Raw genomic sequence first — 14,413 nt, 5'->3', positions numbered from 1 at the left:
CGCTCCTCCTTTCGCTCGCCCTCCTGGCGTCGGTCTGTCTCATCTCGCTGCTCTGCGGCCCCAGCCCCCGCCCCGCCAGCCGGGGGGACCCCGGCCCGGGCGCCGCCGCGGCTGCTCCGCCGGGCGCTCGGGGGATGCCGCCCGGCACCGCTCGGGGAAGGAAGGATGCGGGACAGCCCCGGCGCGAAGTTTGGAGCGACGGCGCTGTCTCCCGTCCCCTCTGCTTCCCCCCTCCGCCCTTCCCGGGACGCGGCCGGGAGCCCCGGCTCTTACCTGCCACGGGCGCGGGCTGGGGTCTCGGCGCGCCGCGGGCGGGAGCGGGGCGCCCCCGCGCCCCCCCGGCCGCGCTCACACACACACACGATCGCACACACACACACACACGAGATCGCTCACACACACTGGAGATCGCTCACACGCACACACTCGAGATCGCTCACACGCGATCGCACACACACAAGCGCGCATCCACACACTCGCACACGCTCGCACGCTTGGCACCGCTCACACACACGCGCATCCAAACAGATACAGATACACGCTCACTCTCAAGCACACACGGACGAGCGCACGCCCTCGGTGAGTTACACACACACACACACACATTCACACACACACACACACACACACACACACACACATTCACACACACACACACACACACACACACACACACACACATTCACGCACACACACACGTTCACACACACACACGCGTTCACACACGCACACTCACACCATGCACCCCTCGCACCCGCACCCACCGCACGCCGCCCCTCGCCGGGCTCACCGCTCCGCGCCCGCCGAGTTGTGCCCCTCCGGCACACGGGCTCCCCGTGACAGGGCTCACCCGCAGGCACAGGCACACACGAACCACCCCCGCCGAACCCGCCCTTCACACTCCCCCCGCTGCCGCTCGCCCCCAGCCCCGCGGGAGCGCAGCCGCCTCGGGGCCGCCGGCCCGGGCTGCCCGCGGAGGGGGTGCCCCGGTCGCTGCCCTGCCCGGGGCCGTGCGGGGTGGCCGAGGAGTTTGTGTGTGACCGCCGGGCCGCCCCGGGACAGGTCCCTCCTGAAGTGCCCCCGCAGCCGGCCCTTCCCCGGGGTCCTTCTCGCCAGTCCCCGAGGATGGACACAGACTTCAGCCCCGTCCTGCGCTGCTACGAGTGCAGCTGACCCGGCATTTGGGCACAGGACACAAACGGCGGCTGCGGGCAAAGACTTGGAATCAACGTCGTCCCTCTGGGACGGCTGGGCAGCACAGCTGCAGCGGGATTGGGGATCAGACTGTGCCTTCCCACGCCGGGCTGTGCGGAGGTCCCATCATTTCTCGGACTGGTCAGATAACACCAAACTGCAGCTGGCACTGATGAGCAGATGCATTTCCTGCTCCAGAGATACTAAACCCTCATATTCCCTAGAAGTAAGCATCTCTAGCTATGTAGCATTAGTCGTAATAAGAAAAGTCTGAAAGAAGGGAAGTCAAGTGGCTTCAAGGACACTAGACATAAAAGCTACTCATGAAATTGGGGCTCCAGGCAGTGCTAGGAACAGGTACTGTCTGAACCTGACCCTGGCTGCATTGAGGGGCTCCAGTTAAATTGCACTGTGCCTTTTGAGGTCAATCAATAAATATGATTAAAGATACCATCCTGCTGACATTTTCACCAAAATTTTTTACATTGTAAAACATGACAGCAAAGCTAATGTTGTTTGAGTAGACATCAAAAAGCCACAATGCAATTACGGCTCCGCAGCGCAGTTTTATCCAAGCATGCGTGCGTGGGGGCTGTGGTGCAATACGGAGATACAATGTAATGCCCCAAAATATCTCTGTTTCCTGCTTTGGACTGTCTTCAAATACCGGTGGCTTCCCCACTGCTTGTTGGGCTTCTCATACAGGAGACTTCTCAACAGATGAGTGGCAGAAGAGATGCTGTTAATTAAAAATCACTGTAAATATTCATAAAATACCAATCACACATTCTAACTGGGCGTGCTTTCAGATTTTATGTCCACAATGCTGTTTATTTTTAACTGAAGACCTCACACTGCAAATGTATACATGGGCAATTGTCAGGGGTAGGGGGGTGGGTCGGCAGATGTGTGGGGTGTAACTTCCTGAGGCACAACCAAATTCGGCTGGGTCTCACTGCATCTCTTTCAGGGGTTGAAACCTCTGGTTTCTCATGCCTCTGCTCAGAGTTTCTGCTATCAAAAAAGGGGTGCAGGACAAGGTGGGTCTTTACTCCTGCCACTCTGGTGCACAGCCTTCTGTGCTATCTCCAGTCTGTCTTCATTGGCGGGGTACATTAAAACACCAGTACTGCTACTGGAGTGATCCCAACCAGCAGAGCTGCTGCCTAGATTGGGCAGTCAGTTCCTAAAAACTTACTTTGATTGAAACTTCCGTTTAATGGGCATGAATTATTTGTGAAATGATTTAATTGCATTCCTGTTTGTGTGGTGGCAGTTTTAACTGTGCCATATTGGAAGAAACTCTAGCTAACAGAGGTCACATGTGTGTGTTTATACATACATACATACATATATATATATATATATAACTAGAGTTTGATATATTATAGATTATATAGCAGGCAACAATTTCTTTTGCATGTAGTTGTATTTCTGATCATGTGGCATGCACACATACATGTTTTATACAAGAGCTGAATATATGCTGGTGTTACCTGTGATCTGCTTGGAACCTTTGGAATGAGGGCTCTCCTCAGGAGCAGTCCTCATATACCCCACCTGTCCTTTCCACTCTCTCCACACGCACTTTCTGAGCCCAAATCCCTGAGCCCAAATCTTCTTCTGCATGGTTTTCAAAGCTGGTGTCCTCTTTGTATGGCTCTGCTTCTCCTTCCTGGGTGACTCATCACCTGTCACTCCTCTGCACCACCTGGGCTCTGCTAATTCCATTTCTCATTTGCCATTATCTCTCTCCAGTGCCTCATTTCCCATCCTGCCCTTTGTAAAAGCCCTCCCTTAGCCTGCACACAATGTAACTTTCTTTCTCAAATCCCCTCCTGCAAAACATGGACCAACCTTCTTTACTCATAAAACAAAACCTGATTGGAATATTCTTCTTATTTTGGTCTGTATTCTGTCTTTTTGTACTGGATAACTCTGTAAAGAAAATCATCGGTATAAGGTTATATAGAGAATAGTAAAGACTGGATGTAGCTGTAAAACGGATGGAAAGGTAGTAATGTCTTTTAGCACTGATACTGTGTAAAACATAGAATAACATGAATTTTCCACTTGGACAGAACTGTAAGTTCCTGAGAGCTGTAAATATACTGACTCTGTAGGTACTGCTCCAGGGCTCCAGTGAAGTACTGGCAGTGTCCACCACTGAACAAGGAACAGCTGTTACAACAGCAGTGTCGTGTGCCGGGCCATGGAGATTCCTCAAACAGCTCCAAGTGTGCTGCTGCGGGCACTAGAAGGCTCCTAGCCACAGTATCTTGTATTTACTGCATGAGTTACATTTTCCTCAAGGGCTTTCTCCAGGCAAAGACGCAGCAGGCACTTGCCTCTGGCAGCAGATTTTTGGGAACAGCAACATAGTTGTGGTTCTGTTGCCCGCTTTGCCTGTGCCAGAGCCCTGGAAAGTGAGGGCTGTTCCTGTATTGCAGGGTGGAGTCAGACATGTGGGGCAGCATTGCCAAGAAGAAGCTGATTATTCAAGCAGCAGCAGTCACCATCTCACTCTCTCCATGGGTGCCTGAACTACAAGCCCAAACCCTGCCAGGATGCCTAGCTCCACACCTTTTACTCCACTTCCCAGGATAGGGCTGGACCAGCCCCAACTCTTTTCCCTTGCATTTGACTGTTTGATATTTCTTGTGCTGTCTGGAAGCTTGGAGCTTACCCTGCTTCTTATTCACAGGCAGTTTGGGTGTCTCAGTATCCCAACTAAGGTCCCAAGAGTTTGGACACATCCATATCAGGTTTAAAAGCAAGCACTTGAACCATCAGGGAGTCTTCCTTCACACATCTTTTCCAACACAAGCAGGATAAAACATTTGCTTTTACAAACATGTCTTATGCTACTCACATCAATTTCCTGCATGTTTATGGTATAAGATGCTAATTCTCAGAAGTAAAACAGGTGGAAAAAGCAGCTGCAATCTTGTGCCACATGTTGGTGAATGCAGCATTGCAGAGACTGTGCTGGGCAGCTGGGAGGTCTGTTCTGTCACAGAAAAGGCATTGCAATTGCTCCTCTCACTGCTCTTTGCTTCAGATTCTGCAATTGCTCCTCTCACTGCTCTTTGTTTCACATTCTGCAAGAGAAGCTATAAATTCAGAGAGGCAGAAGAAGGATGTAGGCAGGCAGGTTTGGAGGTGCATGCCTAAAGGGAGAGAAGGAGTAAACGGAATCAGCAGTAGAGTGGATGGAGTAACAAGGACCACCTCAGAAAACTGAAAAACAATATTTCAGAAATATTGGGAGACACAGAGATGAGGGGGCTGAGTGGCTTCAGGTACTGCCACCAGATGGGGATTCTGTCCCTTTTGGGTCAGATAACTAGTAAGATCTGAAATTTGTCATTTAGCTTCATGGCGCTTTTCATCCAGGGTTGAAAAAGGTGTCAAGAAGAGAATGAGCATACTGTGGTATGGAAAAATGAATTTATTCTCTGTACCTTTCAATTATCAGATGAAAAAGACTCTGCAAAATATTTGGACTGGCTAGGTTACTACAGTTTTCATAAATGGAAAGGATAATTTCCTATCCAGTACCATAACAAGATTTTTGTTAGTGTGTGTATGTAAGTACTGGCTAAAAGAATGAAATCATATTTGTTATTAAAGATTTTGGGGGTAATTTCTGCTCCAAGCTAAAACCCCATAAATTCTAAGGAATTCCAGGGAATTTTGTCTTCATCTTATTATACTAAAGTTCTACAGGGTCCTTTGATTTTTTTCCTTTTCTTTGATCCACATACAATGACTTGGCTTTAATTCTCCAAAGCTTTAGTGCACTGAGATCCAGCTACCTGTCTTGTTATTTGTGCTGAGTTTGTTCTCTGCTGCAGAGAAAAAGACTTGAGATGCTCAGAAAAATATGATTCTTGAGATGTCTTTTTATTCCAAGATATGTGGATTGATGCCAGACTAGCTGAGATTAGTTGGAAGATCTTCCAGTTGACAGAGTCTGTTACTTTGTCCTCAAAACTGTGAGACCACGTGGAGGAAGAGGACAGAGACAACCTACTTGCACTTCTTGTTCCTTTAGCATAGCAACGTTGATAACTTAGTAAACCTTAGAAGGCAAAGTCTGGAAGGATTCTTTCCACCCTTTTTAGCCATCACTGGCTGAAACCTGTGATAAATCACCTCCCTGATGTTTGCTTGACCTGGATGAAATATTTATGTGCCTCTGGCTCAGCTGGCATTGATTCAAGCACTGCTGTAATCCCCTGCCTTCACTTCACCTTCCGAACTTCACACCTAATGTTGAGAAGAATCAGATGAACTCTCAGCCATTTTATCTAAATCCATTCTTTATCTTACTAACATGAGCAGTTTTCTTGTTGCTGAGGACTTGCTTGGATTAAAAGAAAGAGTATGGAAAAGAAACAATATTCAAAGATTCATTGGCAGTAAGAATGAACCACTGTCCTTTGACTTCACATCTATACAGAGGTCCCAGGATATCCCTGAACTTTGGCATCAGAGCCAACAGTTATGGTTGAGCTAGAGGAAATCTTCTGGAAAAAGAGATTTTGAAATCATTAGTGATGGAAAATCCATTACAAGTCTTGCTAAATTGTTCCATGGTCAGGCTTATCCTTGGCTTACAATGTAGCATAAGCACAGGCTGTAAAGAAAAATGGCTTTCTCTGCTCTGAATTTTTCTAGCTTCAGCTACTAGCAGTTTGATGTTGTGTCTTTACACACAGGACTCAAAGTTCATTATTTCTGCATGTCTTTTCCTTTACAGCCTGTGCTTATGCTCTACCTTTTCCATCATACACTTGGCAATGGCTCTTAAATATCAGGTGATTAAATAATCTTGAGAGTTGCTGGGATCCCCTTTGATTCCATTCCAAATTTTTAACATTTTTCGAATGGTGGACATCAAGAACCCAGGCTTCTCCAGCTCTACTAGACATCAGAGGACATACAGAGAGAACAGTTGACCTTGTATGTCTCTATTTCAACCTTTGGAGAGCACACCAGTATTTAATAATTTTTTCTTTTGCTGAGATGAAGCCCAAGATTTATATAGGTTCTAGGTTAGACTCCCCATCCTCTCACACTTTGACCTGCAAACATTCTTGACTCCAGCATGTCACCTTACGGACAGGAACAGAGTGTGCAGAAACGTGCTGTTTTCTTGAGCCAGGCTTACAAGCAAGTACTGGAATAACTTCCCCATTGCTGAGGGAGAAGTTCTACCTCTGAAGAACAGATTAGGCAAAAAATCTGTCAGAACAGCTGGTTCTTTCATGGAAATGGGGAAGAACAGAATGACTTTGAGGTCCTCACCTGCACTACTGACAGTCTAATTACGTGTTCTCTTCAATTTTTTTCTCTTCCTTTTTCAACAATGCCATAATTTGTGTCATTGACAAAGTTCTCAGTAACAACTTCATAGATTCTTCTGCGTCATTATTAAAAAACATAGTTAAGTACTGTTAGGTCAAGAAATAATCTCTTTGAGCCCTCATTAAAAATCCATCAAGCTGATAAAATTTTCCCCATTTATGGTGACGTTTTCAGACCTAGGAACTAGTCAGTTTTTAATCAATTTAAAATAATAAAAATTCAATACAGCTTACATTAATTTCTTAATTAAAATGTCAGGTAGCGTGAAGCCGAATACCTCTGAAAATTCTGTAATCTCAAACTCATTTCCTTTACCAGATAATCTTTTAATTCAGTTTTAATTTTATCAGATGTATTTATTGAGTGGTGCTACATATGCCATCCTCCTGTTGTCCTCCCTTAATCCTTCAGTGACCATGACTTGTTTTAACTGTTTCATTGTTTTACCTGGAACTGTTTTTAACTTTGAAAGACCTCTAATCCATAGAGGTCTTTCCATAGACCCACATATTCCATATATCTCAAAATGCTAACATAATATCAGCTTTCTTCTGCTTTAATGTTCCTAACCTTTCCAAATCTGTTGAAGTAGTGTGTGTTGGCCATAGAGCTTATTAGTGCTAACATTTGAAATCCTTGAGAACAAGATGTTAGATGCTGAATATTTAAGAACAGGGAATCCAGTAAGCACAACTTTTCACACGAAGCTATTGACCTGATGATTTCAAAATGTCTTAAGTCAGGGTTTGCTTTTTAACATCATCTTCAGTTATTGTTAAAATAGAAAATTTACCTTGCAGTATAAGTAATTTAACTCTTTTTTCCCAGATAGTTTTTGAAATCCTTAATTTATTATTCTCAGTTCTATCATTTCTACCTAGTACTGAACAAATAATTGTTTGAATTACTTTAATTAATCTGGAATACTTAACCCCTTTCTTACTGTTACTTTTGCTATCCATGGATTTATACTCCTTTTTTTCCATTATGATTTTTTTTCTACAATCTCTATTTCTTTTTTGTCTTGTGTGTTTTATAGAAAATATTTGCATTCATACTCATTTGGGGTCTGTCTGTTCTCTGTTAACCAGAATAGCCTCCGTTCTCTGTTGGATTGTGGTTTTGAAAGTATCTCCTAGAATGTTTTAAGCAGTTCCTAATTATTATTTCCTTTCTATTTATTTTCTTTCTTTTCAGCTGATTTAGCTTCAAAATGCTTTCAGCTTTGTAAGATATGATTTCTGGTTTTGGTTTGTGGTTTTGGGTTTTTTTTTTGTTTTTCTTTTTTTTTTTTTTAATTTTAAATTTATTTCCAAGAACATGTAGAACTTTCTGAACTGTCTCCTGATCACACATCACAAATGCAATTAAATCATGATACCTTGCAATTAAGCAATTTTGTAAAGCAATTTCTTGTATTTTAGTGATAGGTTTCTCTACCAATGAAGACTTAGTCCAACACATACTCCTTCCATATTAGATACTAAATTTTTGAGGCCAGAGAAGCCATCCTCAGTGAACAGAACTTTTCTGAAGAAACTATTGACCTGACAGGGTGTCATTCCTGACCCTTTCTGGAAGCAGATTTAAAGTGAGTCCATAGAAAGATTTTTTGTCTCTTGGCCACACTGTCAATGAAGAAGAGGTATGAAGAAAATTGTGGAAATATTGAGTGGGGTCATCTTGATGTGTTAATTTCAGTTCTGATGTGCCTCCTTCTGTTTGAAACTCAGCTTGAACAGTTCCATCGCTCTCTACAAGTGCCTGAAAGGAGGTTGTAGCAAGGTGGGGTTTGGCCTCTTCTGCCCGGCAAAACTAGTGATTGAGTGGTTACACAATGGAACAGGCTCCCCACGCAACGGTGGAGACACCATCCCTGGAAGTGTTCAAAACCCGAGAAAACGTGGCACATTGTGAAATGACCTAGTGGGCATGGTGCTGTTCAGTTGGAGGTTGAATTTGGTGGTCTTGGAGGTCTTTTCCCATCTAACTGGAAACTTTGTTTTATCTTTATCTAGTGCAGCAGCTTTCCCTAAAATGTCCTTGTGAGTTCTATTTACTTAGAAGGTATGGTTGCTTGGATTTTCACATGCTTACATGGTTTCTTCATATTCTTGCTCTAGGAAGGGAAAAGAATGGTCACAACAACAACAAGCCAGTAATTCCCCCCTCCCACACCCTTTTTCTTTTTTATGGACTTAAAAGCTCATTAACAAATTTCTCAAAACAGAGACTGCAAAGATGTGTTTCACTTTTGGAGAAAGCCCATCTTGGAAGGTCATTTGAAACTCTTATCACTAAATGGTGTCCTAGGCCTTCCCTCTCCAGATGAAAGCATGTAAAGATGTTAAAAATTAATGTTGATTGCAAACATCTTCATAATAATATTTTATTTTAAAACACTCCCATGGTTTAAAGAAAGACAGTATATGTGCCTGCCAGGGGAGAAAAAATACATCTTTATAAACTAGACTATTTAAAACTCAAAATATAAAAAGGAAAAAACCCTCAGTGATACATGACAGACTAGAACATTGTACTGATAAACATATCTTATTTATTCAGTGTTGGCAGAACGCAGTGATTAGAAGGGAAAATGCCATCTGTACTAGAAAACTCAAAGTATTTAATTAAAAACTTGATTTATATGGATCAGATTTATCTGTATTTTTATTATCTGGCAGAAGGAAAAAGAACCTCACAAACTTACAGTTGCTTCAAGCAATAGGGGTCAAGCAGTGCATCATTTTACCCTGTGTTTGTTTTAAAACAAGTTAGGTACTGACTGAATATTTTGCTTAGGAGTTCCAAGAAGGAGACCACTGCACTTCAATCCACTGCTTGCAAATATGTTGTTGTCTTGGAGATCATGAAGTTATTGCCACTCCATAGGAGAAGTTGGAACAGTCTGCTTGGAGGTCTGTGCCTTTCAGAGGGAGATGCATTTGGTAATTTATGCCCTGATTTAAAGTTGACTGCAGTTCATAGGAGCTAACATTAAGTTATAGATCAAGTAGTAATTAAATAAGGATTGCAAGACTAAGCATGTGATAAATTCACTCCCCTGGGAAACACCTGGCACCAAATACCAGGCCTCATATTTAATCAAGTTATCAGAGAAGCTGAGATACATGAAGATCTGTTTTACTCAGCATCTGTTCAGTGACTATTAGACATCTGAAATGTACAAATCCTGAAGAATGTTTTTATACCTACAAATATTTTTAACCCACTCAATGCCTAGGATTAAATGTTTTGACATAGTTCATTAGTCTTACGTTTTCTAGTCTTACCATAAAAAACCCCTAAACAAACCAAAAGAGAATTAAGGGGAGAAGAAGCTATTTCTTATGGAGGAAAGCAAATCAACATTTAAAGATTTGCCACTAAAAACATACTTGTAGGTATATCACTGTATGAACTTCAGACAGGGAAAGTATTTATTCCTTAAATCATAAAGCAGCTACTTATTTTCTAGAATCTTACTACATTTGAATTACAGAGGTGATGTACAGTACATGAGGCATATGCTGTTGTCATTTCATGATGTCTCTTCATCTTTTTCCATTCTCCAGACCATATTCCAGAAAAATTTCTTAATTCCTTTCACAGAAACATCTGTCCAACTGTAAAACCAACTTCTTTTTTTTGTTGTTGTTTTGTGGCTTCCATCACAAGACTTAAAGGCACCATATTTTACAATCTAACACATTTAGATTCAGTGAAACTCTATGTTACTGCACACTAATGTAATAATGAGAAATGTAATTAAAGTCACTGCTATAATAACATCTTATCGGAATGCACAATGAAGATAAACTTGCTTATTCCAGAGACAGAGGGCTTATTGCATAGGAAGCAGTTTGTTCTGATGGGTTCTTTGATCTACAACTGGTATTTCTGTTAACTGGAGGGGTGAGGAAGGGCTCAGTATATATTGCCACATTTTCCTTTGGCTGCCAAAGGGAGGATAATTAAAATAAAGGGGGTTTAATGATCAAAGAAATGGAAAAAGTTATGCTCCCTAGTCAACAAACTGAGGGAAAAAAGTTTTTTTAAAAAGATCTTCATTAGTAAATATTTAGAAGGCACAGATGCTGAATAAACACTCATTTAGCTACAGAGTTCAGCAGAACAATTACTGTATGAAAAAAATCAAAAGATTCAAAAGAAAAATAAAACTGGGTTGGTGGCTAGTATGTAAACTGTGTGTAGAAATACCACAACTATGCACAAGGTATCAAGTTTTCTTCATAAAGGGCGAGAAATTACTCTGACTCATCTCTCCATATTTTGTACACAAATGAGACTGGATAGAACTGAAAGCCTCAGAGAAGGCTCAGAAGTCAGTCCCTGGGAACTGGGTGAGATAGTTTGTGTATCTCTAACTGGGGTGCCCAACTAGCTCCACTCTCTTCCAAAGGAGGCACTAACAAGCACAAGGAAAGAGGGAAGGAAAGGAGTGATTTCTTTATTCTGCACAAGGCTTGCGAAAGCTGGAGCACAACATTAATTGTTTATTCCAAATACTTAAACAGTCAGTGCAAGGGTCCATGTTTGCAGAGTCCAAGTGGAAATGACTCAGCATGCTAAAAAGAAAAAGAGCAGGCTGTCTTGTTGTAATTCACATAATTAAAATATTCTGCCTAAATGCATTACATCTCCCCACACACATCAAAGGCTTGTGTTTCCTCAAACTCTCCATTTACATTTAGGGAAGCAGAGTTCTTAAGCTCTTATGAGAGAGAAAATATGATGTGGTCTGAGCATCTCTGCCTTGCTGTGCATAACAAATCATAATACTGTATAAAATACCAGGTCCCAGGCAAAGATGCCTGATTTTCAATACATGCTGCAGCAGCACCACTGCTCTGTTACCCTTTGCTGCATGAAGGGCCGTGTGTCCAATTCAGTCTGTACACCAGCCTGCATTGACATGAGCCTGCCTGTGGGCCCTCCAGCAGCCCAGCAGTGCTGGAAAACTAGGCTGCAGCTCTTAAGGAGTCAGCAAAAATCTATATCCTAGCTGGCATATTTTTAAAGTTTTTTTGGTTTACTTGCTTTTTGAAGGTTGTGTGGGGAAGTCCTGGGAAGCAGAGGTCTGCCTAGAAGAATGGCACTTGTGATGTGAATGGGCAAGGGCCTGCTGGGTCACTGTTGGCATTTGGACAGGGCTGCTCTTTTCCTCTGTGGCTTTAGACAGCACTGATGAAGGCTTCATCAGCATATGTGAGGTGTTTGCTCTCTGGCCTGGCAGCTTCCAGGTGATGGAAAATGCAGGTGGAGAGGCAGCAGTTTAGGGAAATAAGGACTCAGCAATCTGCACGATGGAAAGAGCAGCAGCTGTGGGCTTTGGGCGAGTGACAGTCATTGCAGGGGTGTCCTGAAAAGCAAGGAGGAGCCAGCAGTAATGCTTGTGTGGGCTGCTTGCACTGGGACTGACTGGACTGTGGGTGCAGCCTTGGGGGCTTTGCTGGGAAGAGACATTGACAGGGAAGATGAGGAGCAGGCACCTAGCGCTTGTTGTACCCTCTTCTATCATGCTCTGGAGACATGTGATGTGAATAAGTAGAATGATCAAAAGTTTAAGAAAAGGTGGTTGCTATTTTCCCTTTACAGCCCAGCTGGGCCTACAGCTGGGATGGTTTTAGGTCAAGGATGGTAATGTGAAGAGAGTGAGGGTCGGGGCAGGGGCATGGTAGTGTTACCCTCTGGTGTGAGATCGGGTCTTTCCCTGGATTAGGGGGCTGTATCCTGGCTGACTATGATGAACAATGTCAGGACTCTTCTGATGGGGGCAGCCCTCCAAAAGCTGGAGCCTGTTACCTGGCCCACATTGTTCTCGGCTGAAGCAACATCTCCCTTCAGGTTTCTTTAATAATTTGTATTTGGTAATTTGGTGTTTCCAGTGGGTTGGTGCCATTTACTGGGGTATTGTACTGTCTATCTTGTGAAAAGAAGAATGAGACTGACCACTATAAAAAACTACCATAGTTCAGGCAATGAAGAAATGAGCATGTTTTAGAAAAATCTTCTTGTTCTGTATTTTCCCATGATACTCCCAATCTAGTTTTCTCTAGCAGCAGTAACCAACCATTCTGTGGCATTTAGTCTTAAGCTACAAAACATCAGTTTCCCAATTAATTTTCCCTCTTAGTGAAGAGTTGGGGAATAGATCTCCTTTCCACAACATGGGTGTATAATCCCTTTTTTTTTCTTTACAGCTTTGATGAATCAGAGCAGTTCTCCTTGCCTGCCTCAGCCCCTCAGCTGAAAGCTGTTGGGCATAAGAGGTGGTGCTTGGTACTTGCAAGAGAGTGAGAACCAGACTGTCATCTGAGGGAGGTAGGAAGTAGGGCCTGTGTCACCACAGCAATATAATGGCTACAACAAAGTGTAGCAGACAGTTTTTGGATCTTGCTTACCTTAAAGGAATTTAATTTGTGGTACCTCCTTTCTGAAACAGTCATTGAGCTATGGAAAGGTCCAGCATGAGGCCACTGAGATCTATTGGGCCACTGTTCAGCAAGGAGTGCAGGACTCCTGAGGACACAGACAAAGTGGAGAGGTACACACCCTCCCTTTTAACAGAAAAATGTGTTTGAGAATGGGAAGTCTTGGTTCTTGTCCATGTGCTGGAAACTGCTTCATAACACTTTGCCCAAGAAGCAATTGAGTAAAAAATGCCTCTGCAGCACTGGAAACAAGACAGAGGACTCCTTTCCCAAGGGGATATTTAAACTTTTCATTGGAAAAGATTTAAACTTGTCATTCGACATATTTTGTCAGCAATGATTTTATTACTCAGTGGCTATAAATCATGGGCCTTACTGTGGCATTCATATTTCAAGTCATTAGCCTTTTATTTTCTGGCAAAAATGTAGTAGATCTGTAAGAGTGACTGTTCCCTGCTGTTGAGAAAGCCATGGCATCATAAAACTTGAGAAGCCTTGCACTAATATAATCAATCTACTAAATGACAGCTATGTTTGAAATACAGTGTGCATGTATAATGCCTCACAATGGAAAGCAAAATACTGGTAGCACTGCTGTGTTGTGGCTCCACACCGTCAATTTGGGGAGTTTCTTGTGTGAAACTACTTCCATGCTGCAAATCCTTCTTCTTCTTGAAGGTCTGCTCCCTCAGATTTGGTGGTGCTTATCAAACAGCAAATGGTGTGTTGGCCACATAGCGTTTTGATATCAGGTTTGCATCCTAGCAAAATGACAACCACATCTTTTTCTTTGTTAATTACATTACCTCTCAGATACGAAAGATAATGTTTGCCACTAACTTTACATCCAGCAAATGTTTGCTGTAAGTTTTTTTTTTTTTTTTTTTTCTGCGTTAAGCAAAGACCTGTGAAACCTGAATCAATGTATTTTGAAGTTCTTTACGGTAATACTAACTACAAAGACAACAGCCATCTTAGGAGCATAGCATACTTTTATTTGCCCTTTTCTTTGAGAATGAAGAATTAATCTCTACAGGACACAGTTCCATTTAGTATGGGATTCAACCCTGAGTGAATATATAAATGCAGATTAAATTGAGGGAAAAATGTTGACAAGCCTGCAGCAGGAACATGGAAAGAACAAACCTTTTGTAGAGCTAGGAATTTCCTAAGAAACTTTTAAGGACCTCGTAAATTATTATCTAGGCACAGCTGAGAACATCAGTCTACATTCCTTCTGAATTTTCCTAACTCTTAAATATCTGACTGAGTGCAGCAGTGGCTTTATGAATGACTATTCTGCACATTTTTTCCCCAACATCAAACATCTTGCTTGATGGAAAAATAAAAGCTCTTGCACATTGCTCGAACTTGTGCAGTGATATTATCCA

General features: G+C 42.7%; 1 protein-coding gene across 2 annotated transcripts in view; it reads right to left on the bottom strand.

Annotated features, from left to right (window-relative positions):
• Positions 1–324, bottom strand: part of SMAD9 (SMAD family member 9) — a 37,047-nt gene extending 36,723 nt beyond the window's left edge. For both annotated transcript variants that reach the window (XM_039696651.1, XM_039696652.1), the window contains exon 1: positions 274–324. The gene's annotated coding sequence lies outside the window, so the exon portion shown is untranslated. The remainder of the gene's footprint in view (positions 1–273) is intronic.
• Positions 325–14,413: the final 14,089 nt, after the last annotated feature.

This window comes from Passer montanus, unplaced genomic scaffold (genome assembly GCF_014805655.1).
Source record: "Passer montanus isolate IOZ18808 unplaced genomic scaffold, ASM1480565v1 scaffold99, whole genome shotgun sequence".
Taxonomy (NCBI): Eukaryota; Metazoa; Chordata; class Aves; order Passeriformes; family Passeridae; genus Passer; species Passer montanus.
This window is presented reverse-complemented; position numbering and strand designations above follow the sequence as displayed.